Consider the following 17,589-nt stretch of genomic DNA (forward strand, 5'->3'; position numbering starts at 1 on the left):
TAAGTAAACATAACTTCAGAAATATGCTCCTGACTCGATTCACTTTCTTAGCCACCCAAATCCTTTGTGCAATGTGTATAGAAAACAACTTCATGGGGTTGGGGATTTAGCTCAGTGGTAGAGCGCTTGCCTAGGAAGCGCAAGGCCCTGGGTTCGGTCCCCAGCTCCGGAAAAAAACAAAAAAACAAAAAACAAAAAGAAAACAACTTCATTTATCTTGGAGCTGGTACTTACTGTGCTGGCCCTTTCTTCTACAGGAAACAATTCTTCACTGAATTCCCAGCTCTGCCTTAAGCCAAAATAATGTCTCTAAAACTGAATCCTGCCATTAAGATATGTGAGGGCCAGGCAAGTAGCTTAAGTTGGTGGAGTGCCTGACTAACATGCCGGAAGCCCCGGGTTCCATCCCCCGTAGCACATAAACTCCTCTTCTCCTCTTCGGCATAGTACTGTTCGTTTATAATCCCTACACTTAGGAAACGGAAGCAGGACAAGCAGAATGTCATCATCGGCTGCATAAGAGTTAGAGGCCAGGCTGGGATGCATAAGATGAGTCTTCAAAGAACAGAAAAACTAAAAGAAAAGAGGAGAAATAAGAAATGGGAAGGGAGGGAGGGAGGGAAGGAAAGAAGAGGGAGCAGGGATCTGAGGTAATAGCTGTCTGAGGACCCTCAGAACTCATTAAAGATAGAAAGATAACCAACTCCTATTTTCCACATTTCAGCTAAGCAGGTGCGCATGTGCACTCTAGTAAATAAAATTTAAAATCGTTAAAAAAAGAAGGGGGGGAAGATCCTATTAGGTCATATATTGATATTGACCTAAATATTTACTAAAATCCTCCATGTGCTAGACATGGCCCTATTTGTAAATACACACACACACACACACATATATATATATGCATATGAAGTGTGTATTAGCAGTTTATTTATTGCAAGGACCTTCTTTGCCACCATTATGTCAGACCATTTAAGTTATAAACTAAGTAGCAATCCTACATATTGTAGATAACTTCTTGACTCAGTCATACTTAACTGTTGCAATATTTGATTATCCCCTGGATCGTTACAAAAGAATTTGTAGCAACTTGATAATGTCTGCTCTGTTAGTATCTTGCATGTATTCCTACCCACTAGTTATAGACTTTCTGTGCTCATTTTTTAATATCTTCGAGGCCAGCAAAGGTACAAGTTTTCTTAAAGGAACATGGTTTACTTGTTTAACTCTGATCATTAATGCACTTGACATGAGTTTTGTGAGAGGGAAGCACGTGATGAGATTTTATTGGTTCTTGTCATTATAGTATTAAAATTAAGTCTACTTTGAGCTGGAGAGATGGCCCATTGGTTAAGAGCACTGACTGCTCTTTCAGAGGTTCTGAGTTCAATTCCCAGCAACCACATGGTGGCTCACAACCATCTGTAATGAGATCTGATGCCCTCTTCTGGTGTGTCTGAAGACAGCTACAGTGTACTTATATATAATAAATAAATAAAATATTTAAAAAAAAATAAGTCTACTTAATTCATAAAGCCATATACATGCCACGAATACTTTCATCCATCAATAAATATGTTATTTGAAAATATAGAGCCCAGCAAAAGCCAGACACATAAAGATTGTGTTTACCTAGAACCCTCAACCCTATGTGTTTTTGTTGTTGTTGTTGTTGTTGTTGAGTTTGGTTGGTTGGTGTTTATTTGTTTGTTTGTTTGTTTTTGAGACAGGTTTTCTCTGTGTAGCCCTGGCTGTTCTGGAACTTGCTTATAGGCCAGGGTGCCCTCGAACTCACAGAGATCCATCCTGCCTCTCTGTCCAGACTGCTAGGATTAAGGGGAGACAACTGCATCCAGCTACTGTTTTCTTTCTTAAGTGAGACATGCTCCTTTAAACTTAAAAAAAAAAAAAGTGTAAGTAGTTATGGAAAAGGCTCCCATAAGTGAGCGACACTGGGCCCTTATCTTACGCCATGCACAGAAACTTTCCTCAAAATATATTTTTAAAGGGGAAGTCTAAGACCATAAAAGTCCCAGAAGAGGGCTGGAGAGATAGCTCAGCAGTTAAGAGCACTGGCTGTTCTTCCAGAGGTCCTGAGTTTAATTCCCAGCAACCACATGGTGGCTCACAACCATCTGTAATGGGATCCGATGCCCTCTTCTGGTGTGTCTGAAGATGGCTAGAGTGTACTCATAAATAAAATAAATCCTTATTTAAAAACAAACAAACGGGGTTGGGGATTTGGCTCAGTGGTAGAGCGCTTACCTAGGAAGCGCAAGGTCCTGGGTTCGGTCCCCAGCCCCGGAAACAAACAAACAAACAAACAACTCCTAGAAGAAAATGCATGGGGGGGGGTGGTGTTCGAGTTCACTGATGTTGCTCCTGGCAGTAATTTCTTGACAATCACACCAAAGCCAAGCCTCAGGTTACATGTGGAACTACATCAAACTAATGTGCTTTTGTGCAGCAAAGTGAGGAGCAAAATGAAAAGGGCAGTCTATAGGTTGGAAAAAATATTTTAAAATTATTGACATCTGAAATTCATGTCGAGAAAACTTATACCACACAGTAGCAAATATCTTCCCATCAAACAGTGAATGAAAGACTTAAATTGACATTGCTCTAAAAATGACATAAAAATGGTCACTAGGTACCCAGAAAAGGAACTTGAGATCACTTATCACCAGGGAAAGGGCAATACAGAAGTACAGTGAGGGTCACACTGCACCCCCACCCCCAATCAAGATTGTTATCAAGAAAAGAAAGACACTACCAGTAGGGGTGTAGAGATGAGTACGTTCTTGGAATTTAGTGCAATCATATGGAAACCAGTACAAAGATTCCTAAAGATGTCAAAATCATATATGTATAAGTAAAAATGTATATGCATAATTAAAGATGTATATGTATAATCTAGACTCCATTTCTGGTTGCATTCCCACAAAACACGAAATAATCACACCTTAACTGTACCCACTATTTGTGTCTCCTATTTGACAGATCATAGCAGTCCTACAGACGGCATCAGCTGCATCTTATGACCTGTCTAGTACCCATCCTAAGCTGCTAAACAACCAGCATGTGGCAGCCCTGTGGGGAGTGTGTGTGCACCACACTCATTCAGGAGCCTACAGAGCTCAGAAGAGGGCACTAGATTCCCTAGGACTGGAGTTACAGGCAGTTGTGAGCAGCCATGTGGGTGTGAGTGACCAACCTGGGTCCTCAGTCAGAGAAACGAGTGCTCTTAACTGCTGAGCTGTCTCTCCTGTCCCGATTACAGTGACTACAGTTTTCATTTTCTTTTTATTTTAGTTTAGTTTAGTTTAGTTTTTCAAGATAGGGATGTAGGATGATGTCACAGGTGAGGCAGGTACAGGATAGAAGGAGGCCTGTCATTGGATGAGAAGGAAGGATGGACGGGAGAGAAGTTTGAAGGAAGAGGAGGAGACTAGGGGAGAGAGGAGGAGACAGGGTGGAGAGGGAGAGAAGCCATGGCAGGTGATGTTAAGATTCTGCTCTGTGTATTTACAGGTTGTTATCAATGTTCCTAAGGGATGGATGGTACCGGGCTTTATATGTTTAAGTAGGCAATTATATCATATCAATTGGGTCAAAGATTATTGTGTTGTGTGTTCTTTTATGTGAGGGTTTGAGTGTAGGAAAGTGTGCAGCTGGGATGTGTTTCCGCCAAGATATCTAGCAGATATCTTGGGCACCGAGGTGTAGACCCAGCGGGGTAAAAGACAACTCATACCGTTTTATTTTTTTATTTTTACAACAACATAGGGATTTTCTGGCTATCCAGGAACTCCCTCTGTAGACCAGGCTGGCCTCAAATACAGAGATTTGCCTGCCTCTGCCTCCTGAGTCCTGGGATTAAAGGTGTGTACCACTGCCACCCAGCTAGATGTTTTCGTTATAAATATTATATATTTTTTAAGATTTTTGTGCGTGCACCATATATATGTACATACACACATATGGGCTCGAGGAGGCCAGAAGTAGACACTGAACCTTTGGAGTTGGAGTTACAGATGGCTCTTAACCACCCAACATGGTTGCTGGATCTGAACTCAGGTCCTCTAGAAGAGCAGCAAATGATCTTACCCACTAAGCTGTCTCTCCAGTCACAATAAAGTTTAATGAGCTGGTGAGATGGCCCAAGGGGGGATAGTCTTTGCTACATTTACAAAACCCTGGTGTTCTGTTACCAGAACCCACAGCTTGTGGTTCATAATTGTCTGTAACTCCAACTTCAAGGGACCTGACTCACCACTTCTGGTATTCCCAGGCATTAGCACTCTACTCCTCTCTCTCTCTCTCTCTCTCTCTCTCTCTCTCACACACACACACACACACACACACACACACACACACACACACACACAATTTAAAGTAAAAAAAATAAAAAAAAAACCTTCCTTCAGGTGTCAAATGGGAAGGCAGCTTTAGGTAATAATGGGGTAGGGTTAAGATGTTGCTCCATGAGAGAGTCCTAGGTTAGCATGTGTCAAGGTCTGGATTAGAGATGAAAGCAATGGGGTAAATGTTCTCAGTGTAAGGAAAGAAATGTCTAGCTGACAGAACAAACATCCTGCCGTGTCCTTCTGCCACCTGCCCCTCCTACTCCTCCGAATTGACTCAGAAGCTGTTTTTACTCTCTTTTTCCAAGACACCAATGTAGAAGATGGTTTGGAACAGATCCAAACGAAAGAAAAAATTACATTTTAAAAATTGTGTGTGGGCCAGAGAGATGGCTCAGTGGTTAAGAGCACTGGCAGCTCTTGCAGGGGACCTGAGTTGGATCTCCAGGGCACACAGGGTGATTTATAGCCACCCTTAACTAGAGGACCCAATGCCTTTTCTGACCGCCCTGCACACTGGTCATGCACACATGGTACACAGACATACATGCAGGTAAAAAGCCCATACCTGGGGTTGGGGATTTAGCTCAGTGGTAGAGCATTTGCCTAGCAAGCGCAAGGCCCTGGGTTCGGTCCTCAGCTCAAAAAAAAAAAAAAAAAAATACCCACAGCAATAAACAATAAAATCTTAAAAAAAAAACAAAAAAACAAAAAAAAAAAAAAACCAAAACAAAACTAGCCAGAGGTGATGGTGTACACCTTTGATCCCAGCACTTGGGAGGCAGAGGCAGGAGGATCTCGGTGAGTTTGAGGCCAGTCTGGTGTATAGAATGAATTCCAGAACAGCCAGAGTTACACAGAGAAAACCTATCATGAAAAACTAAAAAACAAAACAAAACAAAACCACGGAACCCAATTAAATATGCACCTACCCTGTGATTTGCTTATTTTAACTCTCAATATTTAATCAATAAAAATAAAAATATATGTCCTGCACTTGCCAGGGGTGGTGGTTCATGCATGACTAACCCCAGGACTTTTGAAGTCTGGACCAGGAGGATTGTGAGTTTAAGGCCAGCCTGGGCTGTATAGTAACTATGAAGACAGCATGAGCTGTGTGAAGTGAGAAACTATCTCAAAAAAAACAAACAAACAAAAAAAAAAAACAACTTGTTTAAACCCGAACAAAAGGGATTTGGCTCAGTGGTAGAGTGCTTGCCTAGCAAGCACAAGGCCCTGGGTTCGGTCCCCAGCTCTGGAAAAAAAAAAAAAAAAAAAAAAAAAAAAAAAAACCACCTGAACAAAAGGGTTGGAGAGATTGGTTCGGTGGTTAAGAGCACTGACTACTTTTCCAGAGGTCCTGAGTTCAATTCCTAACAAGTACATAGTGGATCACAACCATCTGTAATGGGATCTGATACCCTCATCTGGTGTGTCTGAAGACAGTGACAGTGTACTCACATACGTAAAATAAATCTTTAAAAAAGAAAAGAGCTATACAAGAATGTTCATAATCACCCACCACTGGAATAGCCCAAGTGCCCAAGTATGGTAATGGAAGGTTCTTCTGAAAAATTAAAAAGGAAGCAGATGGATGAGGAGAAGCCGTCGGTGTCAGGTGTTGGTAAATGCTTTACATGAAGTCATAGCGTACAAAAGAACTAATGCCAGATGTCATCTCTAAGACAATCAGAAGTAAAGTATGGAGGGAAAATGACTCAGAACTGTGAGGACTGGACCAGGAAGCGGCAGGACGAATGTATCTGGAGTGATGACAGTAGCCTGCACTTTGGATACATTTGTCAAAGCTCACAGAATATGCACTCAAGCCTTATACACGTTGTTACAATGTACATAAAGTTTTCAAGAGAAAAAAATTAAACAGATATTAAATTATAACATAGCAATTCTGTGAAGTATCGCATCTTACATTTTCTTTTATTATTGAGATAGGGTCTCATTATATTGCTTTGGCTGACGTGAAACACAGTATATAGATGAGACTGCCCTCAAACTCACAGAGATCCACCTGCTTCTACCCACCGAGTGATGGGATTGAAGGAATGCACCACCACATCTGGCTTAAATTTATTTTGAAATGTATCGAAGACATGAGGAATATTTATGAATGAGTAGAGAGACAGCTGGAGCTAATAGGAATTTACTGAAATAGTTGTTCCACTTTTCCAACTTTCTGGAAATTTCCATAAGCATCAGGGGAAATCGTGTCAAGTCTGTATAAGACCAGTCATAACATACTCCTGTTACTTAGCTGGAAATGGTAATGAGACCTATTTCTTTATAATTAATATATATGTATGGAGTGTGTACATGTGTGCATACAGGAAGTTGTGAACTGCTTAATGTGGGTGCTAGGATGGGAACTTAAGTCCTCTGCAAGAGTAGTATGTGCTCTTAACCACAGAGCTATTACTCCAGCTCTGAGACCTATTTCTTAACCACTGACAGATCTCTCTCTCTCTCTCTCTCTCTCTCTCTCTCTCTCTCTCTCTCTCTCTCTCTCTCTCTCTCTCACTTTGCTGGAGGGGAGAGAAATAAAACTGTAGCTGCCTGGCAAACAACACAGTCCCTTGTGGACAGGGGAATCTGTGAAGATTATATTGCATAGAGGGGTGGAGGGTGTTTTCCTTCCCAAAGAATCGGACAATAATTGTATGCCACTGGCAGCTGGAATGTTTGGGTAGCTGTATGTGTTTAGTCTAATCATGACCCACAGGAAAACTAAAATGAGCTTGTAGAATCTTACTTGCATAGCCTTGGGAGCAACCAGGCGTGTTCTCTGAAGCCTAAATTGGAGCTCTCCTGTTGGATTGCACCCAGGGTGTAATTCTAGAGCAAGAAACTCAGGCGAGATTCTGCAAGGAGCATTGTGACCTTGGATTGCTTCGCCAGGAGAAAGATGATAAGATGAAGCCAACTCCTTTGAGTAAGAAGCTTCCTAAAGAGGGGGCAGGTTTGTACTGGGAAACCCAAAAGTTTACCAGAAAGAGAGAGGTGTTTTCGTTTGCTTCTCTGTTGACAGATAAATGCCATGAAGCAGAGAACACAGAGGACTTCTGCTTATTGGCCTGCATTCATGCTCATGGTCAGCTATCTTTTTCATACAATCCAAGAACGCCTGCCTAGGGGTGTTGCCGCCCACAGTGGACAGGGCTTTCCTCTATCAATTAACAATCAAGAAAATGCCCAAGACATGTGGACAGATCAATCTAATGGAAGCAAGTCATTAATTGAGGGTCCATCTTCCCAGGTATCTTTAATTGGTGCCAAATTGACAAAAACTAACCAGTATAAGTGTACACACACACACACACACACACACACACACACACACACACACACACTACCCTCTATACATGGGTGGTGGAACAAACTTTTTAAAAAGGAAGTAGGAATAAGTAGGTCACAAAGAATTACCTCTTAAAAAATTAGTGTGTGTGTGTGTGTGTGTGTGTGTGTGTGTGTGTGTGTGTGTAAGTTTATGTGGACGTTAGAGGACAACCTGTAGGAGTTGTCTCCTTCCACCACATGAGTCCTAGGGATCCAACCCAGGTTGCTGACTTTGGCAACAAGCCCCTTTATCTGCTGAGATATCTCACAGGACCAGAAGCTCTTTCTTAAGTATGACACTAGAACAATGAGTCCAGTGTCTTGGTGTATGCCTGTAATCCCAGTACTTGGGAGGTAGGAGCAGGAGGATCAGGAGTTCAAGGTCAGCCTGGGTACCGTGAGACCCTGTCTTAAAAAACAAACAAACAAACAAACAAACAAACAAAAACACCCGTTGGAACAATTATATAATCCCTATCAAGCAGAGTGCACAGCATGTGCCTGTAATCTTAGCTTTCTGGAAATTGAACCAAAAAGATTATGAGTTTAAGGCAAAGGCCAGTCTGGGGCAGTGGGACTTCAACACACAAAGAAAGAAGGAAAGAAGGGAAGAAAGAAAAGAAGGAAAGAAAAAAAGGAAGGAAGGAAGAAAGGAAAGAAAGAAGGGAGGGAGGGAAGGAGGAAGGAAGGGAAGAAAAGAAGACAAGTTGCACTGATCTGAACAAGAGCAGGAGCACTGAAGTTAGAATGTTCTGGAAACGCAGTATGAGGCAGATGAAGAGCAGCAGTTGCATCTGCAGGTTAAGGGAGCGAAGTGGACAGGTCTGTGGAGTGGTTAATGTTCTTTTATTTTTTTTAATATTTATTTATTATATTTATATGAGTACACTGTCACTATCTTCAGATGCACCAGAAGAGGGCATCAGACCTCATTACAGATGGCTGTGAGCCACCATGTGGTTGCTGGGAATTGAACTCAGGACCTCTGGAAGAGCAGTCAGTGCTCTTAACCACTGAGCCATCTCTCCAGCCCGGTTAATGTTCTTTTAACCAGAAAGAAGGTAAGCTGAGAACGAAGGACAATTTGACTGCAATTTGAGGTCTCAGTCAAAGCTGCTCTCTCCACAATTTTGTTTCTAGTTGTTTCTGACAATACGATTCCATCTCAGGGCAATGGCGCTGTATAAGAAAAGGTACATGAAAATGAAGTAAACAGGAATTAAGGGTGGGAACAAACCCTCCGCCAAATGTCCCACGTCATGCCTGCGATCTGAGGAGCATCTCGACTCACACAATCATAGTCAAAAAGAGTTATTGCCTGCACATTTGAGACCTTGTCCAATACGACCTGCCTCTCCTTCAAGCAGGCTCACACTGGTGTGTGGTGCATCCTCAAGTTCCAGAGTCACAGAGTTCTGGGTTTTATTCCTGACCCTGGATACTTGAAAAAGCAGCTCCAGAGAACCAGTTAGAGTCTGCCTGCTCCCGCTCCGAAGTCACTGTGAGTGAAAATAAAGCAGGAAACCAGAAGTCAGAGCAGACTGTGACTTGGTGACTTACTACCCACGTGGAAATCCTCATCCTAACACTTCAGTGTCTCAGATTAGAGTGTGGTTTTTGTTACTGTTGTTGTTGTTGTTGTTGCAGAGAGACACCATGACCAAGGCAACTCTTATAAGGACAATTAATTGAGGCTGGCTTACAGGTCCAGAGGTTTAGTCCATTATCATCATGGGAGGAAGCATAGCAACATCTAGGCAGACATGGTGCTGGAGGAGTTGAGAGTTCTACATCCTCATCTGAAGGCAGCCTGGAGAAAGCTGACTCTTCCATAATGCGTGGAGCTTGAGCACTGGGAGCCCTCAAAGCCCACCTACACAGTGACACACTTCCTCCAACGAGGCCACACCTCCTGATTGTAGCACTTCCCATATGCCAAGCACATTCAAACCACCATAATCTGTGAACAAGTTTTGTTTTTCTTCTTCCTTTTTTTTTTTTTTTAAGGTTTCTATAAAGCTAGACATGGTGGCATACAGCTTTAATCCCAGCACTTGAGTGACAGAGGATGGTGCATCTCTGAGTTCCAGGCTAACCAAAGCAACATAGTGAGAGCCTGTGTGGAATATGTTCTTTTATTTATTTTTAGGTATGTGTATGTGTGTCTGTGTGTTCGTGCATGCACAGCAGTCCTTGGAAGTCCAAAGAGAGTCCTAGAGTTAGAGTTACAGGTGGGTTGGAACCACTGGAAGTGGGTTCTGGGAATTGAACTCGGGTCTTCTGCAAGAACATCGAGCTCTCCTAACTGCTGAGCCGTCTCCCTAGACTTCCCGAGTAAGGTTTGTTTCGCTTGGCTTTTGAGACGGGCAGACTGGAACTTACTGTGTAAACCAGGCTCATAGAGATCTGCCTGTCTCTGCCTCTCAAGTGCTGGAAAGGTGTGCACCAATATACCTGGCCCTTTTATGCTTTTTTAAAAGGCTTCATTTGTTTACATACAGGAATGCTTTGTCTGCAGGTAGCCTGTACACCAGAACAAAGCATCTGAACCCTGTAGGAGATGGTTGTAAGCCACCATGTGGTTGCTGGGAGTCGAACTCAAGAGCTCTAGAAGAACAGAACAGCTGATGGGTAGGAAGAAAATCAATACACAGACAGGGGAAATGCAGCCTTCCTCAGCAACGTGATAATTCTTTCCCTGAGAGCCCTGTGACTGCACAGTAGTGTGGATTTATGACGTCTGTCAAAGAAAGCCACGAATTGTGACACAGCAGAGTGGGAGAGGGGATCGGTGGTTCAAAGAAACATCTGCACAGGTCTTCAAAGCCCTTTTCCATTTGTTTGCATTTTGTTTGTTGCTTGGTTGGTTTAACAGAAAAGCCAAGGAGAATGTACTAGAAAGCAACTGTTTTTGTTTGTTTTGTTTGAGACAAAGTCTTAGAATTTCTGTTGCTGCAGTGAAACACCATGACCAGAGTAACCTGGGGGAAAGGGTTTATCTGGCTTGCACTTCTATATCACTGTCCATCATCAAAGGAAGTCAGGACAGGAACTCAGGCAGGGCAGGAACCTGAAAGCAGGAGCTGACACAGAGGTCATGGAGGGGTGCTGCTTACTGCCTTGCTCCCATGGCTTGCTCAGCCTGCTTTTTTATAAAACCCAGAACCACCAGCCCGGCACCCACAATGGGCTAGACCCTCTTCCATTGATCACTAATTAAGAAAACGTCTTACGGGCCTGCCTACAACCAAATCTTATGAAGACGTTTTCTTAATTGAGATTCCCTCCTTTCAGAAGACTCTAGTTTGTGTCAAGTTGACATATAAAACTATCCAGCACACTCTGTAGCTCTGGCTGTACTGGAATTCCCTGTGTAGACTAGGCTGGTCTTGACCTCACAGAGATCCATCTGCCTCTGCTTCCTGGGTGTTGAGATCAAAGGCATGCAGGGTTAGACAGTAATTGTTAACAGCTGACTTGCTCTCAGAAGCTCCTTATTTCTGTTGTAAGAACAGTGCAAGCACAGGGATGGGTCTGCAGCCTCAGTCACCACTGTAGTCTTGCTTCACCTCCATTCCTCCCTCCCACCCAATGCAAGTTTGCGCTCTCTCTCTCTCTCTCTCTCTCTCTCTCTCTCTCTCTCTCTCTCTCTCTCTCTCTCTTTAAGGAAAACACTTTGCAGGCCAGGTCCTTTATTTCCTTTGTGTACATTAGGCCATGAATTCGTATGGCATGGGCTCCAGCAGCTCAGGCTCCTTTCCATTAGTCCTCACAAAGTGGGCTTCTCTGGGTGGCGCAGGCTGACGCTTCAGCTGAACCCAGGTGCCCTTCTCTTTGGCTTCCTTTTTTTTCTGATCGTTCTCCTTCACCCGCTTCAGGAAGCTGTCTCTGCTCTTTGAGTGCTTGATGTACTCAATCCGCACATTGATCCTCTTGGCCAGAATCTTGCCTTTAACTTGCTTGTTTACAATGATGTCCACGGCATGCTGGGTGACATTGTAGACTCTTCCGGTTTTGCCGTGGTAACACTTATGGGGCATTCCTTTTTGAACAGTGCCCATTCCCTTGATGTCTACCATACCACCCTTCTTGTAGATTCGCAAATATGTGGCCAAAGGAACGACTCCATGTTTCCTAAAAGGTCTAGAGAACATATACTGAGTACCTCTCCTCTTTCCTTTTGTGTTGGTCATTTTGGCGAGTTACTGGAAGATGGCTGCCAAGTTTGCTCTTTCTTTATTCTTTTTTTTTTTTCAGTTACTACTGTACTTTATTGTGTTCAACCAAATCACCATGTTACAAAAATAGCAAGCTGCCATAATAAAAAATAAGGCTCCTCTATCCAGCACCAGATAGCATCATTTTACTTTCAAGCCTAGAAATGCCATAGACATATCCAAAGAACACAAGGGAGCAAAAGAACCACAGCTGATGGGGCAATGGGACTGCCCAGTGTCCAGCTGAGCTACTCTGTGGTTATCACTCTTCTCCTACTTCTGGTGTTTCATGCTCCTTAAGATTAAACTGTGCGCACTTACAGACTGTTTGCACACTTGTATATAAACCAACCGAAGATGCAAATGTTACACGGGAGGTGCGAGCCTGTGGAGCCTTGTTGTAATCGGTGTAGCAGCTGTCAGTGTAAAATGCTCTATGCCCCTTGTGTATCTCACAGGACAGTGTCACAGATCACTTCACCCCGTGGCTGCTGGCATTATTTGACTTCACTTTCCCTGCCCACCCACCCTCAATAAACCACAGCCTTTATGATTTTGTTTCTTCGGTTTTGATCGCCTGAGGTTTGATTGGTCCAGTTCTAACAGGTTTGGTGGTTATGGTGGGTGCAGGGGGTGGCTTTTCTTCTACTTTTTCCTGACAGGTACCAGGAGGGTCACTCAGTGTCTCAGGTTTACTTGTATCACTGTCCACTTTCTGGGCTTTGCCTCCTATCTGTTTGCTCTGTTGCTGCTCAGAGAAGAACCGCTGCGTGGACTGAAGAACCTCTGCTCTCTGCTTTGCCAACACCTAGGACCAAATGTCTTGTGGCTGAGTCCTCTTCCCACAGCTCTCTTCTTCATATCTTGTTCAGCCTTCAGCGCAGCCTGGGCCTGATTGCCTCTGACTCCAGTCTTTATTCTTTTTTTAAAAAGATTTATTTATTTATTTCATGTATGTGGGTACACTGTCCCTGTCCTCAGACACACCAGAAGAGGGCATTACAGATGGTTGCAAAATACCATGTGGTTGCTGGGAATTGAACTCAGGACCTCTGGAAGAGCAATCAGTGCTCTTAACCACTGAACCATCTTTCCAGCCCTCTGTCTTTGTTCTTTATTTTTCTTCTTTATGTATATGAGTGTTTTGCCTGCCTGTGGAGACCAGCAGACGGTATGGGATCCCCTGGGAATAGAATTATTGATGATTGTGAACCACCGTGTGGGTGCCAGGAATTAAACCAGGGTCCTTTGCAAGAGCAGCTAGTGCTCTCAACTGCTGGCCAACAATGGGAGATGTTTCAAAACATCCAAGTTTTAAATTAGCCTAGGTTGGAGTTTAAATAGCTTTAAAAACTAGAAAACTGGGGGTTGGGGATTTAGCTCAGTGGTAGAGCGCTTGCCTAGCAAGTGCAAAGCCCTGGGTTCGGTCCCCAGCTCTGAAAAAAGAAAAGAAAAGAAAAAAAACCTAGAAAACTGCAAAATCTACAGGGTATGTTTCTGGAAAGGGTACAGGTATTCAGTGCAGAGGCAGCATCTACAGAATAAAAAGAAAAGACTTCAGATGTCTATCTCTCCAGCTCCTATATCTTTACCTGGACACAGAAAAGCAAAGCTACACCTGGTTTATTTTATAATGTTAATAAATCAGAAATTGAAATCATATCTTTTCATGGAAAGTATAAGTGTACACACTAACACGAATATTTTAGACAAAGCAGAGTCCAGATAACTGCGTTATCTCTGAATCACAGTTCCATACGAGGTCGGCACTGATCAGATATCTAAACAAACAGACCATTTTACTCCTTTCTGCTATTTATTTAAGGTTTACAGAAAGTTCAGTTGAGGACTGCTTTTTATAAACCTCCATTGGATGAGGGATTCTTGGCTACCCTCTGTGAACATATAAATTGGGGGTGTTTTGGGTTTTCTTTTGTTGTTCGCTATTTTTCAAAAGTTAACACTAGTATTTCAACGAGGCAGACTAGATAGTGTTTCCTCAGTTCCTCCCCTTTCCATCAGAAAATGAATATGATGTTTGGCTTTCCCACTATTAACAATCATTGCAGTTTGCAGGGAGTCCATACATATAATTGTTAATATTGCAGGTATTTTAGAGAACAGGTCTTTCAGCAATCCAGTAAAGCTTCTTCTGGCCCACCTGATGTGAAACCATCCACCCTAACCTATTCTACTTCCAACTTCAATTTGTGTGTGTGTGTGTGTGTGTGTGTGTGTGTGTGTGTGTATGTGTGTGTATGTGTGAGCTGTATATATGTGTAGGTGTGCGTGGGTGTATGTGTTGTATATGTGTGAGTACGTGTGTGTGAATACGTGTGTGTGTGTGCGTGTGTGTGCGTGTGTGTGGATGTGTGTGTGGATGTGTGTGCTGTGTTGTATGTGTGTGCTGTATATATGTGTAGGTGTGCATGGGTGTGGGTGTAGTGTTGTATATGTGTGAGTACGTGTGTGTGTGTGTGTGTGTGTGTGTGTGTGTGTTGTGTACCTGTGGGTGTTGGAGGGTGGGAGGAATTGGAATGCACGTGCCTGCAGGAACCAGAGGAGGGTATTAAGTGTTTTTCTCTTCCAGTCTCCACCATATTCACTTGAGAAGGATCTCTCATTGAACCTGGAGTTTGCTCTTTTTGGCTAGGCTGGCTAGCCAGTGAGTTTCACCTACCCACCCGTCTCTGCCCTCCAATAATGAGGTTATAGCCCTGCATGACTTTTTTTTTTTTTATTACATGAAGTCTAGGGTTTAAACTCAGGCAAGAAGCATTTGGAACTGCCTCTCGGCCCTTCCTAGTCCAATGCTTTATGGTATCTTTTGTAACATTTGAGCGAGGACGCTCCTTCCTAAAGTGTTCTTTCCAGGGTGTTTAGCACAGCAGGACAAGTTAAGAATTTCCTGAAAGTTCTTTATCTTTCTGATCTGGACTGAAGATTAGTAAATCTCTAGAAACGATCCAGTCTTTCAGTACCAGAATGGGACTGCAAAGGCCTCCAGCTTTGTGGATATCTGGGTTCTCAGCTTCTCCAATGTACAGAGGGCCACCATTGGTGTTCCAGTCCCTATTGAGTACACCACCCCAGTAAGCTGCTGTCTTACTTAGGGTTTCTGTTGCTGTAATGAATCACCATTATCAAAAAGCAAATTGGGGAGGAAAGGATTTATTTGGCTTACACTTTCATATTGTAGTCCATCACTGAAGGAAACCAGTACAGGAAGCCAAATAGGGCAGGAACCTGGTGGCAGGAGCTGAAGCAGGGGCCATGAACAGATGCTGCTTACTGGTTTATTCCCAATGGCTTGCTCAGCCTGCTTTCTTATAAAACCTAGGACCTCCTGCCCAGAAATGGCATAGCGTACAATGGGCTGGGCCCTTATATATCAATCACTAACTAAGAAAATACTCTCTAGGCTTGCCTGCAGCCCAGTCTCATAAAGGCATTCTCTACTGAGATTTCTCCTTTCAGATGACTTCAGTTTTGTCAAGTTGACATAAAACAGCCCAGCACAGTTCTCTCTTATAATATATATTAATTCTATTGGTCCCATTCCTCTAGAGAACTTTGACTAACACAAAAAGTACATAACTTGAGCATAGAGAGGGCCATGATTCACAATTAACCGAAGGACAAATCAGGAAGAGAGGCAAGTCTTCTGTGATAAGTAGACTTTCCTTCATAAGTCAAAACAGTGGATCCAAGAAAGAGCTGGCCTCAGTGAAGCCAAGTGTGGAGAAATGGCATCACTACAAACGATGCCATTTGTGGAGAAACGTGGCACTGCCTTGGGGATACATGGTCTCATTCTTCCTGTTGGGAACCCAGAGATAAGAGGGACAAGATTGTTAGGCCCACTGCACAATCACCATTGTTCCTTGATTCTTCAAATGTAGTACCAAGAGTCACTGTACCAATCACTCAGTACCACTCCTTGACTCCCTTAGTGCCTCGACCCACTGTACCAATCACACAACCATTGCTAACTCCAGTTCCAGGGGATGTGACTCCCCCTTCTGACTTCTGGAGACATCAGATACACACACTGCACACATATATACATACATACATACATACATGAAGGCAAAATACCTAAAAATAAGTGTAAATTTAAGTTTTTCAAACCAATTTTTAATGATGGTTCTTAAATGCTTTAACTTTCCCTTTAGCCCACTACCCATTAGAGTTGGTGGGAAAGAAAGGATACGGGAAGTGGACCTATTTAGAAAGGTTCTTTGGGGGGTTGGGGATTTAGCTCAGTGGTAGAGCGCTTGCCTAGCAAGCGCAAGGCCCTGGGTTCGGTCCCCAGCTCCGAAAAATAGAAAAGAAAAAAAAAAAAAAAAAGCAAGGTTCTTTGGTGCAACTCCTGTTTATGTTGTCTGGAAATCCGCAGTTCACTTCACAGGTCGGCAGTGGCAGCTTGATCCATTGGAAAACATTTTACAGATACACTATCAGTCTAGTTTGGTAGAGTCAGGGTAGCAAACATGAACCGGCAGCAGTGGCACTGTCTAGCAGAGATGGCCAGGCCTCCGCCTCTGCAGGAGGAACCCGAAGGGACGCCTGGAGAAGTTCTTGGCTGTGCCTCCCTCAAGGAAGCAAAGATCATCAAAGATCCAAGACCCACAAGCTTTGCATATCGAGCTGTAGCAGCAAGTCAAGCTCTGTCTCCACTACTGTCTGTTGGGTCTTTTATACTCTCTCCAAACATCATGTGTCCTTCACGTGTCTTGCCTCAGCAGGAAGAGTCTGTCTCAGCTACCATCACTCTCCCAATAAGCTGCAGTTCGTAGAAGCAGCAAGAAACTTCAACATACAACCAGAAGTCTTTTGGTGCGGTCTCTCTCTCTCTGTGTAGTCCCGGTAAATGCAGCTTAACTATGCAATGTAAGGCGAACCAATACATGCATGTGTTTTTAGCAAAGAATCCTTTGTCACCTGTCCTTTCATGTGCTTGCTTTAGCAGAACATTCTCTATCCTGTGTCTGCTTCAGTGAATGTACCTTCACGAGTCTGCCTTAGCCTTTCACACCTATGTCCACTTTAACGAAACACTCCTTCACATGTTTGTCCCAGCAAAACACCAACCAACCAAGTTTCTGAAGAACCCTTAGGTCTCCACTTCATATAAGACTTAATTATTTTTAAATTTCAGAAGGAATTCCTATAGTTTTCACTAATAGTGCATATTTTTATAATCTCTGCACTTGGGAGGTAGAGGCAGAAAGATGAGACCTTGAAGATTATCCTTGGCTATACAATGAATTTAAAGCCAGCCTGGGCTACATGAAAACTTGTTTCAAAAAAAAAAATCAGTTTTCATTCACTATTTAAGGAACAGAACACTGAACTAACTGGTGCCAGGTGACTGGATCTTAAGGCATAGGAACCGTAACAAGATGAGACCACCCACTGTGAACAAAACACGTTCTCCTTTATTGAGATATGGATTTGAGCTGCCAACCTCCGCCTGGGCCAAAGGGAGACTTGAGCCAGAGGGGAACCTGCTGCTGTTGCTTGCTGGGCAAAAGCGAGTGTCCACCCGTCCCTGGCACAGTTTTAAGGAGGTTTCTGCAGGCACTGGTCCTGCACGCCTTTAGTCCCAGCACTTGGGAGGCAGAGGCAGGCAGATCTCCAAGTTCAAGGCCAGC

General features: G+C 43.3%; 1 pseudogene; it reads right to left on the minus strand.

Moving 5' to 3' along the window:
* Positions 1–11,425: 11,425 nt before the first annotated feature.
* Positions 11,426–11,908, minus strand: LOC147995502 (large ribosomal subunit protein eL21 pseudogene; annotated as a pseudogene).
* Positions 11,909–17,589: the final 5,681 nt, after the last annotated feature.

The sequence above is a fragment of the Rattus norvegicus genome, chromosome 3 (genome assembly GCF_021556685.1).
Source record: "Rattus norvegicus strain SHRSP/BbbUtx chromosome 3, alternate assembly SHRSP_T2T, whole genome shotgun sequence".
Taxonomy (NCBI): Eukaryota; Metazoa; Chordata; class Mammalia; order Rodentia; family Muridae; genus Rattus; species Rattus norvegicus.